The following is a 24922-nucleotide window of genomic DNA, read 5'->3' as shown; positions in this document are numbered from 1 at the left end:
TTGATTCATATTAGATACACAATGGGTCTCATTCATGAAACACGAGCGGAATGAATTTTTGTGTAAATCGTGTGTAAAGTGGTTCTGGCGTAAATTTTCGGATTCATTAAAATGTTCTTATTTTCCAAATGTTAGTTGGTAGCCTACGCAAGAAATCTCCACCTGCTCCCAGCCACGCGTAAATAGTGCGCTTAAAACCCGAACGTTTTGCTCATTAATAAGGCTGCATTTTAATTCCCCTTAATCCATCGGGTACATATTTACACAGCATTTTGAATTTTTTTTATATATAGTAATTACATACGGGTTTTCTTATTATGAGAGCCAGTAATAGCATCTGCGATGGTGGTCCTTCTCCAGTTTTAATACGATTTTTCCGAAGTGAACTAATTCGTTTTTTGCTCTCAAGCTTAATGTTGAACCATTTTCTTCTCACTTCTGGGAATGTTCGATTAACAGATGAAACTCCATTGACTGCATCTGTAATATGCAGCCAAGCTTCCTTTTTTTTAGGAACCGATATTGGATTGTGATCTGGTGACTGTGGAGGCCATTTGAATACTGTCAACTCATTGTCATGTTGGTGATGTTGGTGATTGTCATGGTGAGCTTGTGCGAATTGTAGCCTCGGTTTCCAGCTCTTAGCTGAGTGGGACCCGGTGTGTCTTCTATTATATCTAGTTCAAGTTTCGAAGTGTTGTGTGTTCAGAGATGCTCTTCTGCAGACCTTGGTTGTAACAAGTGTTATTTGAGTTACTGTTGTCTTTCTATCAGCTCTAACCAGTCTGGTCATTTTTCCTCTGACCTCTGGCAACAACAAGGCATTTTCACTCACAGAACTGCAGCTCACTGGATATTTTCTTTTTTTTCCTGACCATTCTCTGTAAACCCTAGAGATGATTGTGCTTGAAAATCCCAGTAGATCAGCAGTTTCTGCAATACTCAGACCAACCCGTCTGGCACCAACAACCATGCCACGTTCAAAGTCACTTAAATCACCTTTCTTCCCCATTCTGATGCTCAGTTTGAATTTCAGCAGATTGTCTGGATCATGTCTACATGTCTAAATGCATTGAGTTGCTGCCATGTGATTGGCTAAGATATTTGCATTAAAAAGCAGTTGAATATGTATATCTAATAAAGTGGCTGGTGAGTGTATATTTTCTCGTTTATTTTAAGTCTTTTGGTATTGGAACTAGGCCTAAAGAAAAAACAGCAAAAATGTGAGAGTATAATGTAAACCATTTGGCTGTAACTCAGGAGCTGCTTTGTTTCCCAAGGCTGTTATAAATGGACTTCATGATCCATGTAAATAACGATGAAATGACCAAGTGCTTTTGTCATGTGATTGGGAAAAGGCAGGTAATTGTGTTACAACAGACTGTGGTTGTAGTACATTACAGGCTTTATGCTGCACTGAATGCCGGGCAGCATACAAGATACTTCACTGTGGTTAAGATATTGTCCTGCTTCTGACATGAGCAACGTTCTTTTTGCATTGATTGATGATTGTTTGAAATGACTGATACATGAGAATGTTTATAGTTATACATTATTGAATAGCTTGAATAAGAGAACTTTTTAGGAAACCAACTCTTTGTTGGTATTAAAGCTTCTGCCAAGATTTAAAAGACCTATATGGCTTTACGATGAGAGTGCATTTAAGCTTCTCACAGTTTTCAGTCCTAAGGGTTAGATCAAAGCCGAGAAATTGATTTTGAGGCCTACAGATAATCTACTCTTCAGGTTGTTAAATACACAAGGCAATGATATGCAGGAAATTAATGCTTAAAGTTGATGTCTTAGTAAAGAATATTTGTGCTATCTGTGATAACGTTAAAGGAACAGCTACCCCAAAACTGAACGTCCTTCCAAAACCACATGACTTTATTTCTTCTGTGGAAAAGCAGAATGTCCTGGCGGCTCATTTCCATATGAAAGTGAACAAGGACAGTACCCCAGGTTTGATGTCATCATGTCTAATCGATGACGTCAAACCTGATTTAACTTGTCTTGATGTATACCTTAGTTCAATGTGGAAGGGCAAGCTGCAGAGGGGACGTTTTTGAGCAAATAATGTGTTTTTGTTTTGTGCAAACCTATTGAATGGCTTCAGAGGAATGTACATTTCATAAATAACAATAAATGTATATTTAATTTCAATATTTTTATTGTGCTAATTGTCATTTTTGGAGCTCAACAGTCCCCTTTCACTTTTATATATGGAAATTAGCAGCTTGAACATTCTGCTAAATATTATAAGGGTTTGAAATAACTCAAAGGTGAGTAATGTCAGCGTGAACTATTGCCTTAACTATCTATTATCTTGATAGAAAAGCTTTATAATAGATACTTTTAGAAAATGTTTCATATATTAAAAGATTGAGACCCGAATACTTTAATTTATCAAGGACACATTAAATCAAGCAAAAGTGGCAGTAAAAACCTTTAAAATGTTACAAAAGATTTCCATTTCAAATAAATGCTGTATTTTAAATGTTATATTCTATATTCATTAAAGAACCCTGAAAAAATATTAAGCAGTTTTCAACACTGATAATAATAAGAATGTTCCTTGAGCAGCAAATCAGCATATTCGAATGATTTCTGAAGGATCATGTGACACTGAAGACTGGAGTAATAATGCTGAAAAATCAGCTTAACATCACAGGAATAAATTACATTTGAAATATATATTAATATAGCAAACAGTTATTTAAAATTGTAACAAATTTCACAATATTAGAGTTTTACTGCATTTGTATTCTCATCAAATAAATGTAGCCTTGGTGAGCATGAGAGAACATCTTTCAAAAACAGCACTGATGCTAAATTTTTAAACGATAGTGTATTTCATATATGCTGTATTTGCATTGACTTATGTCTCAGTGTAATTTGTTGTAATATACAGGGATTTCCTAACGAATTATGCTCAGAATCAGTAATTACTGTGTTATGTTAAGGGTCGAACAGGCGTTATGGATAAGTCATGTAATCCAGATAGAATCCTTCTGACTTAAGCAGTTTTAAAGAGCTGTTTTTTTTTGCCGCTTATAGAGAGCACAGTCTCATGCCTATTAGTTCCTGTATAACAATATGCAGACCTGTTTAAATATTTACACACCTCTAAAACTCTCGGCCCAGTCCTTAGAAGCCCTCTATACATTAAACAGACTGTCCTTCCAACCATGACGGCTCTAGTCTGGCATACTGACTCTGAGGATACAGCTTTGGCTTCTGAAAAGACATTTACTGACTGCCAAGACAATGAGGCATGCTGAAAGCCAAGTTGTCCTTGGTGAGTTTAGGGACTAAAGATCTGTTGCCAACATAGCCGAAGGAGATATAGTGAGCATGTACAGTTATAGCAGGGAGTGGAGACAGAAATAGTGAATTTCTTTTTTAAATAATATATATAAGTAAAAAATGTGGAAAGTGCATAGGAGAGTGATAACAGAGGGCAAAGTCGGCATAGTCATGGCAGTAGCGGCGATGACACCACAAAAGCGGTTCTAACCCTCCTCTGAAAGGTTTCATAAAAATCGGTGCTAACCCTACTTAAATTACACGTATGAAAAGTTCCTCAATTTAGTTTAAAACTGAATAATCCTCGATTAAAGGCCCACTGAAGTGCCTTGGAACATGCAGCTTTGTTCCAACACATCCCTGAAGTGCCAGCCTCATCAGCCCTGTGAAGGCCTCATGGACACCTCAACAAACCCGTCTCCATACCGGCGTGATGACTCCGACCCCCAACCAGATGGAACTGGATAAATATTGTGAAAGTTCTGATCCAATCTGACTTCTAATCATACACTGTTCGTTCGTTGGCCAAAGGAGGACTGGCCCCCTGACTGAACCTGGGTTCTCCCAAGCTTTTTTTCTCCATTCTGTCACTGACGGAGTTTTGGTTCCTTGCCCACTGTCGCCTTTTACGCCTTTCTTCTCCTTTGTCGCCATTGGCTTTTGGCTTGCTAAGTTGGGGACATTTAATTTTATATTTAACAATATTATTACAACATTATTTTCCTATTATCTCTGTAAAGCTGCTTTGAAACAATCTGTATTGTAAAAAGCGCTATATAAATAAAGGTGACTTGACTTGAGTTTGTATGATGTGTTGCCATAATTTCCACTGAAACAGGAAACTAAGGCAGGACATATTTAATGGCTCCTCCCACTTTTCAAATAGCCAATGGCATTTAGTTTACCTCACAGACTGCAAGTCGCACTTGACAGCACCATGGAAGCAAATCCGACCCCGGATGATAGGCCTACGCTGGATTCAATAGGTTTGAATAAATTGTAGCCATTTCATTCTTAACCAATGTACAGTGAAAACGGAATAAAACTCGATCATTTGAGCAACCGAACACACATCTCCAACCCATATTGCTCCGTGACGTGTCAACAGCTGCTTTGGCCAGGTGGTATTTATAGCATGGGGGGCGGGACGCTTTAGATTCTATAGAGCATTTGATTGGACAGAAGATGTGATAAGAAGCTGAAGTCCGTGATGATGTCATAAAAATCCGTGATCTATTTTAGCGGAAGTGAGAGACTGTAAGTTTTGAATACTTACATCTCCTAAATGCAAATTTTGTCATTGTTTTGAACACACCAGCTTATTCAATAACCGTGAGGCTAACATACTGTATTCATACTAAAAGCTAAACAACTTAAATTTTGATTTCAGGGGGCCTTTAAGGTCAGTATGAAAATACTATACTGTACTATTATTGCAGTATTTGCCACAAAACACAACAAATATATTAATAAAAAAATAACATAATAATATATAACATATACACACACTGTGTGTTATATCAGTTACAGAGGTCTATAATAATAATAATAATAATAATAATAATAATATTATTATTAATAATAATAATAATAATAATATTAATAATAGCCTATCAATGATCAATTCAAAATTCAGACTCATGTTCAGAGAGTCAGGAACTCTAGTGAGTCCTAATTTTTTGACTAAAATTAATTTCTGGAAATAATTTAGAGCAGGCAATATGCAGATTAAAATTCGATCATGGGTTATAGCCCCCTGGCCCAATCTCCATCACCAGCTGCTGCCATGCCTGTAATTCCACCAGACAGCCCACCATGTACAATCATTCCCATAATCCCGTGTAAGTCTGTCTGTGGCCTGCTTTTGCCTTAATACATCATATTGATCTCTTCCTTGACTTGCTTTTAAGTGGAATGAGTGCTGCGTTAAACATCATGTGACTTACTGTATACAGAAGTATTTTGGGAAAGACTGTTAATGGGACATCAATGTTCAATTGGTATTTCATACTAGTACACGGAAGAAGTTAAATAAGTGTTTTTCATCTTTTATGTGCTATGATCTTTACATATTGACTCATTTCTCTGTCACGCTTCTGACCATTGCATCTGACTTTACATCTTACTGGAAAAATACTTTTAATACCAACCTCTAATAATAAGTCATTGTAAAATAAAAAGTACTCAACTGTAATAAATAAATAAATAAATAATAAAATGCAATTGGAGTGGGATATTTATCCAGCCCTGGTAAATTTGTCTTTAATTTCAGATTTGCTTTGCTAATTAGTGCCTATTTTATGTTAATTATCCTGTAAGCTAATTTGGTGTTTATCTACTCAAATCAATCCTTACAATTTTGCAAGACTTCCACTAATGAAGGGTTTTCATCTATTATAACAGAAATTATTGTAGTGATTCAGTGTTACAGAATAGAAAAGAAAGCTTTGTGAGCACATTGGTATTATTACTTTTTACAATTACATTTCTACAAATAAGCACAGAAGGATTATGTTATTATTTCATTGATCTTTGATTTAACATTTAGGAAACAAATAGCAAAATAAGATGTAGCCTACTAATATTGGTTTTGAGAAGTGCTTTACATTTTTATTAGTAAAATGAACAAATTACAGTTTATGTGCAATCACTTTTTTTGTCTTATTTAATTAATTATATTAACATGTAATTGCATTTTTATTAATAGGCCAGTAATAATTTACAGACTTACAACCATCTATTTTTACCGGTTTATGGGCAATCTATGTCGTTAATTAATGAAAACTTTTAAGTGTGGTTTAAATGTCCACTGTTTTGGCTTTCTCTATATCACTTGTTTCTTAAAGGAATAGTTCACCTAAAAATGTCATCAGTTTGCAACCAAACCTGTATGAGTTTATTTCTTCTGCTGAACACAAAAGAAGACATTTTGAAGAATGTAACCAAACAGTTTCTGCTCCCCATTGACTTCCATATATTTCTTTCCCATATATGGAAGTCAATAGCAAGGGTCAACTGTCTGGTTACCGATATTCTTCAAAATATCTTATTTTGTGTTCAGCAGAAGAAAGAAACTCATACAGGTTTTGAACAACTTGAGAGTGAGTAAATTATGACACACTTATTTTAATTTTTGAGTGAACTTTCACTTTAAGACACAGCCTACTTAAGAAAACGAAGTATGCCTACTTCATTTCCCATATAAACGTGCGCCCCTAACGGTTGCGCATGCGCACTAATTATCAATCACAAAGCAAAAAGGGATGACGTCACTTGCCTCTCGGGTCGTGCTGTATTGTTGCACAGGGGAATGAGAGCGCAGCGCACGAGCTCAGAGCGTTCGCGGGGAGGATGGAACTGTTTACAAGGTAAGTTCTCAATCTCAGACGTCAAACTGACAGCTACATGGGACGTTCAGAAAAAAAATAGTGTAAATACAGCCGACTTTGGACTTCTTTTTAAGTGATTTGTCTTTAAAGGGTGGGACATACATAGAGATACATGCGAAATCGGCGGTTCAATGGACGAGTCATTCTCGTCAGATTTATAAAACAAATGTAACGTGTTTGTTTCTAGTTTCAATACATTTGTTTGCATTCAAACGCTACCTGTTTGCAATTATTTAACTTCTTTGATCTAGTTCACTTTAGAAACTGCACTTTATACAGTGTTTATCTCACTAACTCATGACAGTTTGATATATGTTGCCAATTAAAACTTCTTTACACGCAAGACTACTTTACTTGAGAATTTAATTCAGACAGTAGTTCTCACTGTTTTGCCAGCTGTTTTTTGCTACTTTTTTGAAGGACAAAGGAAAGTTAATGATTAATCAAATGGGAATCTACTTTTCATACACTGCATTAGCCTAAATGTTGATATCAGAAAGTTTCTTTTGACGCGAGTTGTGTTTTGATAATGAACTGTTTTACGAAGTACGATGAAATGTTTTACGAAGTACGAAGTAAAACCCCACAGATAAAATATTTACACACTGTAAAAAATGTTGCTGCCTTAAATTTTAAGTACAGTCAACTTGGATGTTTAAGTCATTTCAACTTAGGCTAATACATTAAAGCTGATTAAAAAATTAGTTGAATCTTGCATAACTTATAATAAAGATGTAGATTGATCAACTCATTTTGATGAGTTAAAACAATGTAAAACATGTTGTCATAACTTATTGATCATATAATATTTGACAAATATATTGTTAATTCACAACACAGCAGAATTGTTACACTGACTTATGATCTGGACACATAGCCTAGTAGGCTATGCATTGTTTTTTTGCACATTTGTTGTAGTTTTTCCTGTATAAGCTTTGATATGTTGTTGTGACTTGTATAACTGAGGTCAAAAATGAGGCTGTTCTTTTGAATATGATCCGATCTATGAAAACTGAGTTTTTGTGGCATTTAGTCTGCTAGATTTGAGGTCATGTAATATGTTTGTGTGGTAGACAAAATTAACATTTAGTTAATGTATTCATGCATCCAAAATATTGATCATATCCAAATTTTTTGTCCTCTCCCTGATTCCACCTGCCTACATCCCTTTAATAGGGCCTATGTCCTTCACAAACTGGCAAAGACTGCTTGTCAAGGGTCTTTCGCATTACATGCAGTAGCTTTACCAAAAAGTTCTTGGGCCTGATTGGCTGCTGTGTGTGCTGTCTGTTTTCTGATTGTCTGGATTAATAAAAAAATGCGCTTGGGACGATCATTTTCTCCTTTGTCGTTAATTTGACACAAGGTGGAATGATTATGTCTGCACGCCATCCACCTCAGCATTTTGAATTATTGCAATAGCAAGCAGTTATAGCGTTATTCTGTGATCCAGCTCACAAGCACAGACTTGCAGTGACAATGTAAGCATTAAAGCATAGAGTCTGATGCGACCGAAATTGCTGCTCGCTCATGGATGTAATGCAGGTTCATTCACATCGAAAATCATTGCCAGATTCCTTTATATCCGCGACTGCTCATCCAGGGCCGTCTGACCTTATTAATTTGTTGCACCATGCAGTGTTCAGCGTCTCTCGTTTAGTCACATCTCTAGTACTTAACATGCTGGGCGATAAGCCAAATCCCTCCAGCAGGGCCCAGAATTCCTGCCTGCAGTCCCAGCACATAGCCTTTTTTTGGGGGGGGAGAGGGTTGGTGGTTTATGTGAAGGGTGTGCTTGTTCATGGTCGTGCACAGCAACGAGAGTTTGTTTTGGCCTAATTGGGGAGGTTGGTAGAGATGCTGACATTAGACGTGTGGGAGATGTCTTTAATTACAGAGGTGGGGTCACATTGAGACATCTTCACTATCTCAGGGCTGGAGAATGTCAAAATAGTGCCAAGATATGATACTAGGACTTCTTTCAGAGTGCAACCGATACCAGACGAAAGACTCCACCCTCCTGTGGGCTCATCCTCTGAGCTAATCTGGTTAAGTAGTTTTTTTTTAGGTTTTAAGTGTTATGTGTAGTTTCTGTGTCTCTTGAATACGTAATGTATGATGCAATATGTTGCAAATAGAAAGATGTGTGATATGTGTGCTTTTGTGGGATTTGGAGCTGGTTTACTGTTGTGTGTATAGTACTGAATTGAAAGTAAGAAAATGAAAAGTTGGTTTGGATATTCTGGTCTCGTGATCACATTCTCGTGTTTCTTTGATAAGATAGGGAAATTGTAATCTAGTTTCAAGTTTAAAGATAACAACCAAAGCCTTCTGCTAAATCCATGGCAACAGAGATGTCTTTAAAGCACTGTGAGGGATGTCTCTTGTTTGCCTAAAGTACTATGCTGTGCACCTTTATTGTTTTGACATTCTTAGTTCACATCTACAGTAGATAACTTTAAAAGATAGAATGATAAATCTGTCGAAAACATGCTGTCGGGTTATATTTCACCTCAAAATCAAAGGAAAAAGGTATTTTATGTAAAGAAAATATATCTTATTTTTAGAACCACTGTTTGCATTGTGACCTGCAAAACAATGCAAAAAATACTTTTCTTAAAAATAATACATTTATATTATAATTGAATATATCCATGATGTTCAATTTTTACAATACAATTATTACAATATTTTAATTTATTTATTTTAAAATTGACAATTAATCCCAATTTTTAATGTCATAATGGAAAAAATGCAATGGTATCATTTTCTTTATACAACAAATAATTTATTATAGTTAGTTATAGTACAAAAGATAATGAAAATAATAATAGTAATAATAATAATGATACAAGAAAATAAAATAAAAAATATGCAATAGTTAAATAATGACAATTAATGTTAAAAAAAGGGCAAAGAGTAGTTGGATACCACAATCAAAAGGTATAGAACAGTGTCACTTCACTGTAATATACAACATAAACACATTTTGACATGGTACCTAAGGATCAAACAAAACAACGTAGGTACAAAGGTACGTTTGACAATGGTACCTAAGGATCAAACAAAACAAGATTAGCATATGGAGAGGTGTGAGAAAAAGAACAAGTGACAATGTAAATCCCATTACTCCAGAGGATGTAGCCTATTTATGGCAGAGAAATATGATAATAAGGGTTACCAGACATAAGACTATTTGCGAAAACCTCTAATTGAATATTTAATCTTTTCCAAGTGAGTGTATAACATCAAATCCTAAAGCCAATGCGATGCTTTAGGCGGGTTTGTATTTCCAATGTAATAAAACCCGCCTGTGAGCCAATAAGGATTCGGAGGCAATAATGTTTAGTTGTCTTTGAGTCCGACTCGATTCATCACCCAGGGGAGCAAACATAGCAAATTCAGCACATGGCTTCAGTTGTATTTAACACACTTTAGAAAGTGTATCGAATATGGTTGACCAGTAAACAGTTAGTGTGGCATCTTATACAGGTCTTTTCAAAAATAGGATTAAAAGAAGCAGAAATCTGTTTTCTGCTTGGGTCAGTACGGTGCAAAACCTTGGACTTTATTAAACTCAATAAGGAGCGAGCTGGTACTACCGTTCAGTTTCTCTTTTGATCTGTTTTTTTTTTTCAATGGTGGCATGCTTTGATGGTGCCAGCCTCTTCTTCATCAAGTTGTATTTGAATTGTACTGTACTGCACAAGCCTGCAAAAGGAGTCGTGTGTGTGTGTGTATGTGTGTGTGTGCTGATGTGGATGTGCCTCAGGGTTTGTGTGCCTCGGATAAAGGAGGTGTTCTGGGAGGCCTATCCCAGCTCTGTCCAGTGTAGTGGAACAAAAACCCCGTGTAGCTGTTTAAATTTGCCATTCTCTCCTGGATAAAGCTCGGACAATGCTCTGATCTCATGTTATTCATGTTACGGTCTTTCTCGGCACCCCAGTGCTCCAAAAAGCACTGCACCTCTAACCACCCAAAGGCAGGAGGCTCTTAGCATGGGCAAGGGACACAAATACCATTGAGCTGATCTGTCCTTTCTACAGGTTCCTGTAGTATCCATCATTGCCACAGCCCATGGCATCCTGTTGCAACATACAACTGACGCAAGAGCCCAAGTGGCATTCCTTAATGGATATCAACTAAAGGTGCGCTTCTTTGACTCCTCTTAGTTAACACCATTCTACTTTGACTGTGCAATTGTGTTTGACTGGTATTCATGAATTTTTCTTGCTGTATAAGTATTCCCAGATACAGTATCTAGATGTTACGCTTGACAGTGCCAGTTTAGATAAACAAAATCCAAAGCCATTTCCAAATGAGGTAAAAATTGCAAGAGTCGATCTAATGTTTACACGGGACAGGTGTGGAACATATGCTGTATGCATTTTCAAGGCATGTAACATCTCATTATTTTATACAATCCAAGCCAAGCCATGAAAACATTCAAAGCATTTAGCCTTTGTAACCAATTAGTAGTCATTTAACAATTGATTTTTATCCTAAGCCAAGGGGTTTTCAAACTTGTTGATGCCACAAACCCTCAAATATGAGGATCTTCTTGAGAAGGACCCCTAAAATATAGACCTACACCTTTATATTTTTATGTATAAAGGCCCATTGATACCATTTATTTAAATTTTTTTTTTGATAATTTTATTTTTATTTTCAATCTTCTGTAGAAGCAGCTGAAAGTCAGAGATAGCGTAAAATGTAGAAGAGAATTACAATAAAGTAAATGAAGTTCCAACCAAAGGGATCACTAATCGCCATAATGGAAATATTTTAGGAAAATCAACATCAATTTATGAAGTCAACTTATGTGATGTTCTCTCAAATTTTTCAGTTGTATTGATAATTCAACATTCAAGATGACTTGAGTGAATGCAAACAGAAATGAGTGAATGCAAACAGAGAAAAGTAATTGCAGAAGTGGAGGAAATGAGTGAAAATTCCATTAAGAATTTCCCCAGCTCAAAAACCGCACTCAAACCAAATCAATTAATCTTAACTTGGGTTTTCTGAGTAAACAAAGCATGTGAATAGTACAGATTACTAGATTTTTACAATTAAGTTAAGACATTAAGTAAAGTTAACTAAAAAGTTTTAGTTAGAATCACTGTTGGATTTTACAGTGTTTTTCTTTTCTTTTTCTCTTCCTTTTCGTTTGTAACATGGTTTGATAAGCCAAAAGTATGTTTATTTTATTTTATTTTGCACTTTTGTTCTCCAGCTTGAAACTCCCTATCCTCAGTGACACATGGTGTCACATGGCGTGACAGTGCTTCTACATGGAGTGGGTTTTAAATGGATTCACCAGATGGAGAAGGTGGTGGCTAGCAGCCATTGTCCATTGAATCCACATCAGTGGTTCATATAATTTACGGAGGCGGCAGAAACGGGGTAGCCTTGAACTCTACTTGCACCAGGAAGACAGGCCGACAATTAATACGCTTGGGGATTGAAACAAAGATGTTTTGGAGGTCATTGTATTCAAGAGCTGAGGGCACTAGCTAGCATTGCAGAAGGGAATGCCTGCGACCTGCCAGCGTTAACTAAACATTTCAGTGGGCCATGAAATGTGTGCAAATGTGGGTTTAACTTAAGTGGAAATGCAAGTTCCCAACAAGACCGCTAAGGCTGAAAATGCAATCAAGTCTGAAGGTCTCTAATTGGCTCTGGATTGTTGCCGGCACATGCGGTAGGGTGTTTCCAAACAGTAGCCAGTGGCAGAGTGATTCTCGGGGAGATTTTAATTGCCCTTTTTGTTACCAGGGTGAACCAGTATGCTTCTGGTTTGGCAAAGACTAGAAGCCCTTCGGGCTCACATTAGAGCAATAATGGTGGGGAAAACTGACTACATTTATCCTGCGGCGTGGAAGAAAGGCCACAGAGCTCTCAGCTTCATCCCCTAGACTACGGACAAAAGCAAGACTGTTTGTGCCACCAGTCTTGCCAGAACTATTTCTGAAAAAAACAACAAAAAAACTATGTATTCACTTTTTGCTATATTTAATGAGGCCGATAATAGTTGCGGTCGGGTTACGGAATGCTAGGTCATGTCTCGGACTTAATTATTTCCATGTTAGCTTCCACTAGCTGTCAGACTTGATGGTTAATTGGTGCTTGTTGACACTGGCTGTCATATGCAGCTATATGTTTAAGTGCAATTCAATCACAGCTTGTTTCTTAAGGGCGAGTCTCTGAGTCGTCACACCTTGAATTCATCCGCCTGTGTATGACACACGATGGGGGAAAAAAAAAATTCTCATATGTACCTAAAACAATGACTGTTTTTTCCGTTAAACATTAGACATAGACTTTTAATGTAAAAAGGGGCGGGATTTATTAGAACAGAAAACTCAGATTGTTTTGAACTGGTGTGGATTTGGTTCCTATCAAATAAAGAGCAAAGGAGGACACTGTCCCCCGATTTGGACTGACTGCTGTGTTTTCAAGATCTTTCTGGCACATTTTACTTATTACAATTTTGCTTTGTTTGGACAGTGACTTGAAGAAACAGGATATCCCTTCTTTTATGGCCACAAAAGAGGCTTTTTTTGCTGTGTAACGAGTGGGTGTGTTGCTGTGTTGATACGACTCTTGTGTAAATGAAATGAGTGATTTCTGCTGGCCTTTTGTAACCCCATACTTTTTCTATGCATGCAGTCCTGATTTATTAGAGCCAGGTTTTTATCCATTCCATCGTAAGAGGATTTTGGCCAAAGGAAAAGTCTCCATTTCTTCACTTTGTTATAGTATTTTGAAAAGAGCAGATTGTTCTGGGATAATCCGGGTGAAGGTCAGTGCTGAGTGGTGGAATAGCCCTCCGCAGATAGTGTGTGGTCATGCTATAAACACTTTCCCATTGGCCCATGGGTCTACATGATGCACATCCTATCACCAGTTACACCCACTTCCCACACCCGTCTCTTTACCTGACAGTCTAAGGGTGTGAGAAATCCCTCAGAGAGGATTCGGCTGTATGTTCTGAATATATCTGTTTACTCGAGACACACCTTACGACCTGAAGAATCAGATCACGTTCTTTCTCTCATACTTGCGTTTGTATCTGATTAAATGATTTGCATTTTGCGCTGTACTGATTGAAGAAACAAATTGAAAATTTTGAAATCGTTTCCTCGTTTCACAGACGGGTGTTCAGATGTGTTGAGGCGTAATTAAAAGCTGGTGCTGTGATGGACTAGGCTGTAAGCGACGGAAGTTCCCTGCTTTTGATAAAAAAGACTTGGTTGACATATTTCTTCCAATGTTCGATCTATACAATAACTGCTCATCAGTGATTTTAATTTAGTCATCATCAGTAACTAAAAGTGCAAAAGTAATGTATTTTCTATGGAATTAGCATCATTAAACAAGAATGCATTTCTACACTTTATGGGAGCAGTCAATTGTTTTATTTTATTTTATCATTTAGCCATGCATAAAGATTTGATGCAGAAAAGGCAATAAAAATATAGTGAAATTACAGCACTTGCAAGGCGAGCATGTAAATATCTTTATAAAACCTAGTGAATTAAAAATCTCATGTAAGTGTTTTTGTTTTTTTGTACTGTTGCATTGCCAAAATCAACAAATTTTACATCCGCAATGACATTTTTGTGTTAAACTGGATTGATTAAATTGTGGAAAGTAAGTGTTCAATACCAGAATGGAGCCAGACCTGGATGAGAATTTGCTGTCGATATTGGTTTTTGACATTGTCTAACACTGACCAGTTGGTTAACATTGACCAGCTGAAAAGGAAAGTTGTTTCAGAGACTGAACAAGTTACAACATATTTATGTTGACTTAAAGAGTTGTCTGACACTCAGTCAGGGTACATTTACACGACAATGATATGCTTAAAACAGCAAAGTTTTTCCTTTGAGTTTTCCGCGTACAGACGACACCATTGTCAAAACGATCTCCATTCACACGAATCCGGGAAAACAACTGAAAACCCTGTATTCTGCTGCCAGGCCAAACGCATAAAAAGTTTTACGTTTTTAGTTGAAAACGGTGTCGTGTAAACAGCCCCTCTGACAGCAGACATCTGATCACATTATAAACACTGATTCATCATCATGCAGTTTGCATCAGACCATATCACTCAAGCGACTGATTAATCACTAATTCATGTCAGTGATTAATCACTAATTCACACCAGACTTGTGTGTTTTTAATAACTCAAGAAATGAATACTTACGTTTTTTATTTGATCTGATTTATTTAAACTTAAAATCCTGTATTGTTAGAATATTGTTTTAATCAAAATGTTACACACAACAATGATGTCATTGTAATATTGCTTTCTGTATTACAATGGGTCTCTCTTACATTTATTTGTATACTAAATGTAATTTACACTGCGAAGGCACAAAACAATAGTGTTGATTCACAACTGTTTCACAAATTTCAACCAAAGCTAAAATCTGAACTTATCCAAAAAACTTTTAACCAGAGATGCACCGATTGATCCGACTGGTTACCGGAATTGGATGATTTTCACGTGATCGGCCATGACCGGCAACCGGCCGGTCAGTCTGACATATGCCGATTTTATGCCGGTCAAATGCACTCTGGCGCCGCATGATTAACATCGCACAATATCAGCATCACACGTGCACACGGAGCGCATTTAGGAAACCTCGTGAATTACGGCCGTTTCACACCACAAGCGTGAGCAGCGCATATTTGTTTTGGCATGCATGTTAATCAATGAGTGCATTCACACTGGGAGCAGGAGCAGTGCGTGAGCAGCAGTGAAGCGCGGGTTTCGGCGCAGAGTCTATTTTTGCTGCGCTGCTCACGCTCAATTAAAGTGAGAGCATACTTTTGATGGACAAAATAAATATGATTTCACACAAAAAGTGCCCAAAATGCACATAATTTGCATGTCTGGTGTCAACAAGAACTTGAGTAGGCTATGTCAGAAAAGAAAATGAATTTTCTTTTTGAAATGAACACATTTTTATAGTTGGATATTGGATATGAAAAGAAGGAAATGGTTCTTCCATAACACTGTACTTTAGATCTCTGTGAATTTCCCACACCAGGAGTAATTTATATAGTTCTATTTTATAGCGATTACTGTTCAAAAAATGTTCTATGCAAAATCTAAAATGTTGTACTAAAGAAAAGAGAGAAAATAAGTATTTTTGTGTTCTGGAAAGTGGTTAGAAAAAATGAAATCGGAATCTGCTAAAATCAGTATCGGCAGGTCAAACTCAATGAAAAATCGGAAATCGGAATCGGCCTAGAAAATTGTAATCAGTGCATCTCTACTTTTAACAACAATTTTTTTGCTGCCTTGCAAGCAAGCTGTTTCCATCAGGAAATGTAATTGTAATTGGGAGAAATATTCCAATATATAACTAAGACATGGCAGTTAGATATTCTATTCTATTCTATTCTATTCTATTCTATTCTAAAAAGTTCATCATGTTAACAAAATCGGCATATCTTGGACCTCAGATGGTAGCTGTAGTTGTGCTGATGCAGTGAAGTGAATGTATTTGTTCACTCCAGTGATGCAAAGGAGCAAAGTTCATGATCAATAATTGCTGTTGACAGAAATACCATCCCCATTAGCAGTACCCACACTTCCTGACGATGACCCTAACCTAACCTCTGTGACCCGGAGAGGAAAGAGCCAGATGCACTCTGGTTCGTGTCCTTTAAACAGAGGAAATTTGATCTGTGCTTGGAAACCAAGGCTTTCATTATTGCTTCCAAGTGGTATTCTGGGAAAATAATGGCATTTCATATCTAAAGCAGATTGCTCAAGTAAGACAGACAGACACTGTGTATGTGTTTTTGTGTCTGTGTACAAGAGCACAGCTGATTGGTTGATGGAGATCAATGGAGTGACGTGAATAAGTGATTAATCAGTCGCTGGAATGATATGGTCTGATGCAAACTGCATGATCAATCAGTGTTTATAACGTGATCAGATGTCTGCTGTCTGACTGTCAGACAACTCTTTAAGTCAACATCAATATGTTGTAACTTGTTCGGTCTTTGAAACAACTTTCCTTTTCTGCTGGTCAATGTTAACCAACTGGTCAGCGTTAGAGAATGTCAACAACCAATATCGACAGCAAATTCTCATCCAGGTCTTTGCTCCATTGGTATTGAACACTTACTTTTCACAATTCAATCATGTTGTTGCAGATATTTTTGAAACTATTACTAACAACAATGTTTTAAGATATATTCATAGACTATGCAACTATGCAAACAGTATTTCCAGAAGAAGTATGTATTCCACCAGATAGGATTTGCATGAAATGCCTGAAAGCTGGGTAGTGCTTTGCTACAGAACCAAAAAATGGAAATAATCACTAACATTGCAGTAAAGATGTTCTGTGACAGCTGTTCAGCTTTTTAATCGTCCTCTCCAGCTGTGTTTCTAAGCTAAAAGGTTTGTAAACTGGAGTTAATAGACAGAAGGCATTCACAATTGTGATGATTTCAAATCAAGTCTTGCATAATCTGCCTTAACTTGTTTACTATCTTCACTGAACCCACTTGAACAAAAGCAGGCTTTATGTAGGCAAAGCTAGTTACGAAAACATCTTTATTTGTGAGGATGAGTACATTGCTGGCAGTGTAAACCAGTTTAATATGTTTATAAAGGGTTTATACCGTACTAGATTTTTTGTTTTCCAAAGAAAATGTGCAGTGCTTGTTTACACAAAAAATTGCCAACGCAATGTTAGTGTTTCTGTGTGGTTTCTAAGGTGGTTGTCTATTAAAGTCCCGAGTCTTAAAGAGCCCCCTAGTCTTTAAGATATTCATGTTAATGGTATTGTTTTTCTAATTGTATGGCCGCTAATTCCTTCCGAAAAATAATAGCAGTATAACTCCCCAGTAAAACTCATGATTTGAGGTATTATTCATGTCCGTCACATTAACAGTTCAGTAATTGTGACAGTTGCCTTAGCTACAGCGTAATTTTATTATTATATATTAGTATTTTTTTATATTTTGAATTATATATATTTTTTTATTTTAAGTTTTAGTAATTTATGTGCTTTTGTCATTTTTTAATTGTGCCATTTTTTGTTGTTGTTTAGTTTAAGTACATTTAGTACTTCAACAAACTTTTTAGTTTGTTTATTTTAAGTTTAAAAAAATCATCTAGTATTTATATTGTATTTCATTTCAGCTTTATTTCAAAATTTTAATCGGTTTTAGACAATAATAATCAACACTGCCTAGCACACACAATGTAGTAATTGGTTCTCTATAATTGGTGTATTTTCTCCTTGTTTGTGTTCAATGTAACATCTTAGATCTCACTCTTTTTCACTTTACACTTGTCAGCTCTCCCACTGGACAGTGCAGAAAGTAGGTGTGGAATACACAGGAAGAGGGCGGTCTCAGTTAGACCGGGAACATCTGTCTGACTGTGTGGACGGAGCACTTATTCAGACTCTGAGCTCAAGTTTACTGTTGTAGTCAGATATTATAATATTCTGCCTGCTTATACTGTAAATCCAGTGGAGGCTGTGCTGTTTCGAAGAGTGCTTTTTTTGTGTTGATCTTGTGGAGTAGAGGGAGTTTCATCAGCTATTTCAGGACCAGTTCTATGATTTGATGGTGAGAGATGTATGAGCTGCTGCGGTCTGCATGCTTCCCACACCGCAGCATTCAGGGCTGAGATCAACACCGCTCTCGCTGGCTGGATTTCACGCGACTATGTTCTCTTGATGCGCCTTTCTGTGAGGTGAGCATGCTGTCTTTGATTTAGAGAAATCACTTGTGAAGTCACTTTAACATTGAAGTTTTAGGGTGTTTGTTTCTGTATTTCTCAGCTAGTGTAGCTCAGTTAGAGTTTGTTGTGTGGGTTGCCATGTGACGATACATAGTTCACTGTAGATAGATAAGCTTTATGCATACTTACCCTTTGGCCCCAGGTTAGGGTTGCACCATCCATTCGTAATTTCTTACTTAAATTGGAACATAAGTCCACACTATAGGCTTAGTAACTACTAGCTAGTTTGTAACTTAGTACTTTATTCAGTTGCACCATTTATTCTTAAAAGCAGAACATTGCTAGTAGGTCGTAAGCTCTTTGTAAAGTAATGCGTAGATTTACCTTCAATGATCCAATAGCAGCCTTCAAATACGTGAGCAGAAGTTGTTTACATGCTGCAGTTTATCCTTCATTTTAACTTCTTTTGCCTCACATTACTAACAGTAAAAATAAGTTTCTGTCATGACAACTGTCGGAGAAATTGGCATGGTAATGGATGTGGCAATGTTAATGTATTTGGACTTGGCGGAATAGATTTGCTACGCTGCTGCTGCAGAGCAAGTACTGAGATTTGCTACCGCCAGTACATTCACAGACATTGCTGTGAGCTTGTAAGACTTGCTGCTGCTGCTGCTGCTTCATTAGTAACATACATAGCAGATCTATACAGGTGGAGCTGGGGAAGGTCGAGGGTTTCTGAAAGCACGCTGCAGACTGCTATCAGCAACACTACCAGTCCTTGAATGTTGAGCCGCAGCTCATTGGCTGCTGATGCAACAGCAACCAATCAGCTGTGCTATATAGATAACGATATGATTGCTACCAAATTGAGTTGAGGACCTATCAGCCTGCGCCCTCTAGAGTTTCATGCCAGAACTTGCTGTTAAATATGATACTACTTAATCATGATAATAATTAGAGGTCGACCGATAGTGGATTTTACCGATACCGATATTTAGGTTTGACTATAAATGTCGATAACCGATAATTCAACCGATATTTTTTTTAATGGATACTGGGTTAAAAACAAACATAACACTCACAAGTAAAACAGTGCTGAACCGAAATGTGCTAAATTAAATAAATATATAAATATGAATATATTAAAATAAGAAGTTCTATAGAACCAACTCCATATAGAAAATAATTTAAACGTTAAAATATTACAAGTTTCGTTAGCTATAACCTAGAAACTTTGGTAACATAGCGAGTCGCATTTGTGTAATCTTATTGTAAAGTGTTACCATTTCATGTAATTCCAAAGAGTCATTCTTAAAGATGGCCATTAAAATTTAATAAAGACCTATATTACGTATACGTAATATAGCCTATGTATAGTCTCTCACTTTATTTGCTTCTATTTTAGAACACTTGTTTATCTAATCAAAATAACTAGAAGTATTGTAGTGATTAAAAAAAAGAACTTAAATCTAACGCGTTTCTGATTTGTTTATGTTTCTGTCAGCTAACTTACATGAACATATCAATGTTGAGAAAGCAATCACGTCACTAGTTTTAAATTTGCAACTTTGTCGCCTAATGAATGCATAAAAGTGACCAGCTGGATATAAAATAATGCAAATAGATGGTAACAATTGCAACATAAAACATTTGGGTCAGGTCTGCGTGTGTTTTTGTCACATTGTTTAAACCACTTGACTTGACAGAACATACTTCTGTTCTTTCTCTGCTGATGCAGCATCTAGTCAACAAATTAATTACTTTATAATGATATGGCAATATACTTTAGTGTTATGTATTCATACGGTTTTGCTATCGGTGTTTTAAATGCGCGTCTGAAGTGTCAGCGCTCTCTGTGCTGTGTTCTCTCCTTGCTGCGCGCAGCCTCACGTGCTAACGTAAACAACTCAGCCAGTGATAGTTTGTTATTTGTCCTCTAGAGGCCACTCTCGCTCTGTATAATGCCAGCAGTCTCTTCTCAGCCCTCTCGTTCTGTGTAATGACTCCGCACACTTCTCAGCCGCTCCAGCAACGGACGCAACCCGGAAAAACTATCGGTGTGGATTTTCACCGATAACGATAGTTACACCAATGAATTATCTGTGCCGATTAATCGGCAAAACCGATGAATCGGTCGATCTCATTAATATTTAACATAAATAACATTTAGAAACTGTAGCTATTTGAAATGAATACATATCAGTAAATGAATACTGATACAAAAAAAGAAATTACATTTATCATGATTTTATTTAACATGCACAACACGGACCGCTGCACACATTGGCGTGCCGTTTAGGACGGGTTTGTATTGATGGTATTAATGCAAAAATACTTAATAGTTCATAAGTTGTAACTTGGTGTCAATTTATGTCAAAATTAGGCTAAGTTGTATGCAACCAGCTTGTTTTGTTTTTGTCCCGTGCCCATAGATAAGTGACTCAGGTGAAGCCGGCGTATAGTTTTGACCTCACCTGAGAAACTATTTTGAATGGAATGAGACTGGTGTGCATTTTTCCTGTGGGTGTGCCAAGTGACATAGTGCTAAATCAGCTATATGTAAACAGGCTGCCTATTGATGATTTATTTATCTAAAATGTTACTGTCCTTTTTGATTTATGTTTGTCCATTGTGTACAGATCTATTTTTGTTGGATGAGGGTCAGAATTTGGACATCTGTGTATTTGTGTATACATGTTCACTACACTACACTCTTAAAAATAAAGGTTCATTATTGGCACAAAAAGGTTCTTTATAGTGGAAGAGAATTATTTTTTAAAGAATTATAAAAATGGCTAGGAAAGTAATCGTTCTTATTAGAACTTTTCACTGAAATGGTCCTTATATGGCATCAATGTGAAAACAAATGGAACCTATATTTTTAAGACTTGTAGCATTTTACATTGTGATTTTCACTTTGGGAACATTTGGACTGTGCTTTTTTTGATGACCCTCTAATAATAATGAATGACCAGTATCAGCATGTGCTATTTGGTATCTGCTTGTCCAATCAGAGTTGAGCTTGAGGAAACTCATTATATACTCAGTTTGACCGCAATCCCAAGTATTGAAGCCACGGGATTAGCACACATAATACGGCCTGCCGAATCACAAACACGCCTGGCAAAAACAGACAGTGTACGTGTGCCAGATAGTACTGGCTCTCTGGACTCTGGAGGAGTCTGACCCTGGGGAATCAGGCTTAAATGTGGCTGTGGAATGAAGTTAATGTGGGTCAGGGGTCTGTATTTTGAAATCTATTTGGCTCATTGTCTACCTGATGGACAGCATTTTTGCATCTTTCCTCTCTAGTTGTCTTTCTTGTTTTGTCTAAGTGCTCAGGTCCCCTCGCCTATGACACCTGTGGGACGCCTTTGCTACTGTCCTGATGTTATTGATTACACATAGTCCCATTGAGATTAAATGTTGCCATACGGTGTACGGTACACTCAACAACCTTACTATCTCTGACTTATAAGGGATATAGATAATGTTCATGTGTGCGTGCTTGACATGACTTGTTTTTGGACATTTATCTTACGTGAATGTATACAGGTCCTTCTCAAAAAATTAGCATATTATGATAAAGTTCATTATTTTCCATAATGTAATGAAAAAAATTAAATTTTAATCTATTTTAGATTCATTGCACACCAACTGAAATATTTCAGGTCTTTTATTGTTTTAATACTGATGATTTTGGCATACAGCTCATGAAAACCCAAAATTCCTATCTCAAAAAATTAGCATATTTCATCCGACCAATAAAAGAAGTGTTTTTAATACAAAAAGAGTCAACCTTCAAATAATTATATTCAGTTATGCACTCAATACTTGGTCGGGAATCCTTTTGCAGAAATGACTTCTTCAATGCGGCGTGGCATGGAGGCAATCAGCCTGTGGCACTGCTGAGGTGTTATGGAGGCCCAGGATGCTTCGATAGCGGCCTTAAGCTCATCCAGAGTGTTGGTCTTGCGTCTCTCAACTTTCTCTTCACAATATCCCACAGATTCTCTATGGGGTTCAGGTCAGGAGAGTTGGCAGGCCAATTGAGCACAGTAATACCATGGTCAGTAAACCATTTACCAGTGGTTTTGGCACTGTGAGCAGGTGCCAGGTCGTGCTGAAAAATGAAATCTTGATCTCCATAAAGCTTTTCAGCAGATGGAAGCATGAAGTGCTCCAAAATCACCTGATAGCTAGCTGCATTGACCCTGCCCTTGATAAAACACAGTGGACCAACACCAGCAGCTGACATGGCACCCCAGACCATCACTGACTGTGGGTACTTGACACTGGACTTCAGGCATTTTGGCATTTCCTTCTCCCCAGTCTTCCTCCAGACTCTGGCACCTTGATTTCCGAATGACATGCAAAACTGAGCAACAGTCCAGTGCTGCTTCTCTGTAGCCCAGGTCAGGCGCTTCTGCCGCTGTTTCTGGTTCAAAAGTGGCTTGACCTGGGGAATGCGGCACCTGTAGCCCATTTCCTGAACACGCCTGTGCACGGTGGCTCTGGATGTTTCTACTCAAGACTCAGTCCACTGCTTCCGCAGGTCCCCCAAGGTCTGGAATCGGTCCTTCTCCACAATCTTCCTCAGGGTCCGGTCACCTCTTCTCGTTGTGCAGCGTTTTTTGCCACACTTTTTCCTTCCCTCAGACTTCCCACTGAGGTGCCTTGATACAGCACTCTGGGAACAGCCAATTTGTTCAGAAATTTCTTTCTGTGTCTTACCCTCTTGCTTGAGGGTGTCAATGATGGCCTTCTGGACAGCAGTCAGGTCGGCACTCTTACCCGCGATTGCGGTTTTGAGTAATGAAACAGGCTGGGAGTTTTTAAAAGCCTCAGGAATCTTTTGCAGGTGTTTAGAGTTAATTAGTTGATTCAGATGATTAGGTTAATAGCTCGTTTAGAGACCCTTTTCATGATATGCTAATTTTTTGAGATAGGAATTTTGGGTTTTCATGAGCTGTATGCCAAAATCATCAGTATTAAAACAATAAAAGACCTGAAATATTTCAGTTGGTGTGCAATTAATCTGTAATATATGAAAGTTAAATATTTATCATTACATTTTGAAAATAATGAACGTTATCACAATATGCTAATTTTTTTAGAAGGACCTGTACATAAAGAGATAAGATAGATTAGGTCTTAATATTTTTTCTGTTAAAACCTGTTAAAATCTAGAAAATTTTAAAATTAATGTACAAAATGTATACATTTGAAGTTCTAGCATTGATTTAATATCTTTTTAATTTGTTTCAAAGTCCATGCAATATATGAGTTTATCTAAAATAAATATCTAAATAACTACACAACTGTATCTAAATCTAAATAAATAACTACACAACAAACAATTACATACGTTTTTATTGTTTTATTTAATTTATTTAATTTAAATTAATCTATTAAAAACTTAAATTTATGAATGCATTACATTGGCCATTTATACTTATTTTAAATTAAGTTTATGTACATATACATAGATTTACTAAGCCCTTTTCACACAGAGATTCCGGAAAATACACGGATAAAGTGACCTGGGATTTGACCTGGGTTCGTTTGACTTTGGTTCATTCACACTGCCAGTGATTTTTTCGGAATCAGACACAACTGAAGAATTGTTCACACACAACCCGTAAAAATCCCGTGAAGACATGTGACATCGATCTGACATGTAATGTCTCAGCAGCGTCCATAGTTTGCTATAAACCACGCTTGTGCATTTTTTTTCTCTGATTCGATCAAAAACTGGCGCATTACGTACCGTTTCACGCTGGCAAACGATCCCGGCTTCAGCGCCATCATTATGACACGGCATTGATTATGGATTTTGTTCACACAGCGTGCGTTCCAGGACTGAAAATGACAATGTTACTAGGTCCCCGACCCGCGATTGATGCCGGGATCGATGCCGGGCTGGGGACCTAGTGTTTGGGTTCACACATAAGGTTTTCTGGATTTTTCCCTGCAATTTCCCGGGATCAACGCGCTGTGTGAAAGGGGCTCTAGAGTTTGATGCCAGAGTTTGGTGTTAAATATGATACTACTTAATCATGGTAATAATGGATATTTTAATATGTAACATTCATTTCAAATACAGTTTCTAAATGCTATTTATAAGTATCAGTAAATGAATAGTGATACAAAAAAAGAAATTACATTTATCATGATTTTATTTAACATGCACAACATGGACCGCTGCACACATTGGCGTGCCGTTTAGGACGGGTTTGTATTGATGGTATTAATGCAAAAATACTTAAAAGTTCGTAAGTTGTAACTTGGTGTCCATTTATGTCAAAATTAGGCTAAGTTGTAACTTACGCACAGTGCAACCAGCTTGTGTCGTTTTTGTCCCGTGCAAAAATACTTCCCATGTTCTATTTCATTTATGTTTAATATTATTAATTTCATTGTTACATATAATTTGAACAAAAACCTTTCATTTGTTTTTTTTTTCCCACCTTGTTTTCTCGCACAACAACAGCAGATAAAT

The 24922-nt window shown here is 37.0% G+C and overlaps 1 protein-coding gene across 3 annotated transcripts in view; it reads left to right on the top strand.

The window, feature by feature from the left end:
• Positions 1-6538: 6538 nt before the first annotated feature.
• daam1a (dishevelled associated activator of morphogenesis 1a) overlaps positions 6539-24922 on the top strand; it is a 66577-nt gene continuing 48193 nt past the window's right edge. Inside the window, exons 1-2 of one of the 3 annotated variants that reach the window (XM_077239063.1) lie at positions 6539-6674; positions 10742-10843. The gene's annotated coding sequence lies outside the window, so the exon portion shown is untranslated. Of the gene's footprint in view, positions 6675-10741; positions 10844-18088; positions 18430-24922 lie in introns of those variants that run through there. The other 2 variants (XM_077239064.1, XM_077239065.1) reach the window with 2 other exon arrangements.

This window comes from Siphateles boraxobius, unplaced genomic scaffold, assembly GCF_051911475.1.
Source record: "Siphateles boraxobius isolate OS27281-9 unplaced genomic scaffold, OSU_SipBor_1 22, whole genome shotgun sequence".
In the NCBI taxonomy this organism is placed as follows: Eukaryota; Metazoa; Chordata; class Actinopteri; order Cypriniformes; family Leuciscidae; genus Siphateles; species Siphateles boraxobius.
Note: the sequence above shows the minus strand (reverse complement) of the source record. Positions and strands in the feature narration are given on the sequence as shown.